This window comes from Mustela nigripes, chromosome 2, assembly GCF_022355385.1.
Source record: "Mustela nigripes isolate SB6536 chromosome 2, MUSNIG.SB6536, whole genome shotgun sequence".
Taxonomy (NCBI): domain Eukaryota; kingdom Metazoa; phylum Chordata; class Mammalia; order Carnivora; family Mustelidae; genus Mustela; species Mustela nigripes.
Window position 1 is genome coordinate 179,164,692 of NC_081558.1, and position 3,412 is coordinate 179,168,103.

A 3,412-nucleotide genomic window follows, 5' to 3' on the forward strand; every position below is an offset into this window, starting at 1 on the left:
TGTAACTTCATCCAGGGTAATTGGTTAAGTACCATTTATTTAAAAAATATGTTGTATTACCAAAAGAGAGTATGAGGTAAGAATTTAGAAAATTGTCAGCCAATATGTAATATGCTTTCAAATAATCTAATAATAATTTATCAAGATGCATTTAAAGTCTTTAAGATTCATTTTTAACACTTTTAAGACACGTTTATTATTTTTCTGACCAAAGTGCAATTTTTAAAAAATATCCTTAAGTCACTGAAAAAAAAGTATTCAAGAAACACAGATGAGAAATTTAACTATTAGATTTCTTTATTTCATACCCACCCTATATTTAGTCTAAAAAAAAAACCCACAAAACTCTTAATAAAGTGTTATTAAAACGTTCACCAAATCATTTAAAAATAAACCCAGTACATGCATTACAAGATTCCACCGCTAGGAATTTTGTTAAGATCTGTTTAATTATTAGTAACACTATGGAAGAGAGCACAGGAACACATGTCATAAGATGTGATCCTTGCCTCTTACCCTCAGATTTATGTCAGAATAAAGCTGACAGTTCTCCCAGGCTCTGAACCCCTAGTGACTGCATGCCAATCCCCAGAAACAAGGAAGATGTCCTGTCACACAACTTAGTATAAATTGTAATAAAACAAAGCCCAAGTTTTCTTACATTTCTATAGGAAACGGTCAGTTATTTGATAAATACTAGAACACTTTTTTTTTAAACATTTACTTATTTATTTATTTGAGAGAAAGCAAGAGCACAAGCAGGGGGAGGCACAGAGGGAGAGGGAGCTGCAGACTGCCCGCTGAGCAGGGGGGCGGGAGGCAACATGATCCCAGGACCCTGAGATCATGACCTGAGCTGAAGGCAGCCACTTAATCCACTGAGTCACCCAGAACCTCCAATATTAAAATACTTCTAGGAATTCACTTTATGACTTTGTTTGCCAAATATATTTTTCAAGAACTGACTACACAAAAGGTTCCCTTGGTATTTGGTCCACAAATTCACTTAACAGGCTGGAAACTTAAAACCTACAAGAAAATGAGGAAGTAGGGAATCCCTAATCCTAATGTGCTGTAATTACTAAAGGGATATACACACATGCTAGAGTTTTACTCACAGAAGGCACAAACTATAAAAGGATATGCTTTTTGAATAAAAACAAAGAACTAGCTGATGTCTTTGCTTTGTGTACACCATAGCTAAGATTAAGTTAGACCTGAACTCACTGTCTACTTCTGTGACAAAAAAAAAAAATGAAGATAAAATTTTAATTTGTCTTACTATATAATTTCCAGCCATTAACTGAGGTGTAATTATGAAAGGTTAAAATTGCCTTAAAAAGGGGTTGTCATAGCAGCTATCAAGGCAATATTCAAGCATGATTTCAAGGATGCTTTCAGGTTTAGAGTTTATCTTCTTTGTAAAAAAATTTTTGCAACTTCAAAAACTTCAATGACAGATTTAGAGGCATCTCTTTTCTTGACTTTCCCCATTTCTTCCTATAAGCCAATAACTGGCTATAAGCCAATAATTGGCTATATTGACTGAAGATATGTTCAAATTCTCTTTTCCAAGCCCTCTTTGTTGTTATCCCTCTTATTTTACTCTTTCCCACTTAAGATATAGTTCAATACAGATCTCATTATTACAGTCAAAAAACAGAATGAAAGATAAATCTGTCTTTCCATCCATGGTCTTGTTCCAACCTTGAATGTTGTCTTGATTTCTTGGAAACCCATCCGTGAAGAATTCATCCTTTTGAGCATTGGGAGCCATTGTCTGATCCATTTCCCCTCTTTATTTTTAAGATTTTATGCATTTTTTGAGAGAGAAAGCATGAACAAGAGAGCAGAAACAGGGGGAGCAGAGAGGGAGAGGGAGAAACAGACTCCCCACTGAGCAGGCAGCCTGATACAGGGCTTCATCCCAGGACCCGGGGATCATGACCTGAGCTGAAGACAGCTGCTTAACCACCTGGGCCACCCAGGTGCCCCTAATCCATTTCCCTCTTTAACTAACTGATGTTTTTCTCAACTGGCACAATCTTTGCACATCTTTAATGTATTTTTCAATGATTCATCATATTGTGAGTCTGGACTGCTCCTTTCATCATGAAAAAATTCTCCTGCAGACAGGTGTGTGTGTCATATTTTAGATCACTGGTTTACAATGAAGAGAATGTAACTCAGGAACATTCAACTAGATGCATAGCACGAGGGTACAGGGCTTCCATGCCCTCTCCAGGCAAGTGTTTTCCCTCGAATCTCTCATCTATTTCCATTATTAAATTATGAAGAATGTTCCCTATTTTTCTCTATGGAGAATTCATTATCCTCACTTCCAGGAAGAACACCTGATTTTCTTTAGGGAACTATTCCTCTTTTACTCCTTCCTCCTGTGATTCCGGCAAGGCTAGACATATATTCTTAGCTTCTAGACTGTGAACATGCCTCACTTTGGCTAATCAAAAAATTGCAATGATGGTCAATCTCAGTACTTTTGCTGGAACTCCCAGAAAACGGGTTTTCTATTCTGTTAGTATTGCTAGCTAACAAACGATAGACCTGGAATTACTATGACTATTTCTATAAAGACAATGAAGGTTTGTAAATGAAGCTACCAGAGGAAAGCAGAATTGAGAATATGGAGAAAAACTGAGCCTTTTCTGTGTATGACCTTGAACTTACAGCCTGTTCAGTCATGTGGGTCAAATTCTTTTTTTTTTTTTTTTAAGATTTATTTATTTGAGAGAGAGAGAGAGAGAGCAAGTGAGGGAGAACAAGCAGAGGGAGAAAAGTGGGAGAAGCAGGTTCTCTGCTGATCAAGGAGTCTGATACGGGGCTCAATTCCAGGACCTTGATATCATGACCTGAGCTAAAGGCAGATGCTTAACCAAAGGAGCCACCCAGGTGCCCCAGTCAATTTTTTTTTAATAAGCAGATTCTTTATCAACAGAAGACAGTTTGATTGGATTGCTAATATTGCAACTAAAAAATAAGGTGCTAAAATAAAAAATACAAGAAACAGCAGGTGTTGATGAGGATGTGGAGAAAAAGGAATCCTCATACATTGTTGGTAGGAATGCAAATTGGAGTAGCGATGGTAGAAAACACTATGGATGCTCCTCAAAAACTTAACAATAGAATTACCATAAGATCCAGTAATTTCACTACTGGGTAATTACCCAAAGAAAACAAAAGCACTAATTCGAAAAGATATATTCATCCCTATGCTTACAGTAGCATTATTTACAACAGCTAAGATATGGAAGCAGCGCAGGTGTCCATCAGTAGACAAAGTAGTGCTATATTTGTACACATATACAATGGAATATTACTCAGGCATAAAAAAATAAAACCTTACCATTTGAGACAGCACACATTGAACTAGAGGGCATAATCCTAAGTGAAA

General features: G+C 36.6%; 1 pseudogene; it reads right to left on the reverse strand.

Moving 5' to 3' along the window:
- Positions 1-1,410: 1,410 nt before the first annotated feature.
- Positions 1,411-2,139, reverse strand: LOC132010602 (UMP-CMP kinase-like; annotated as a pseudogene).
- Between the last annotated feature and the right edge of the window lie 1,273 nt (positions 2,140-3,412).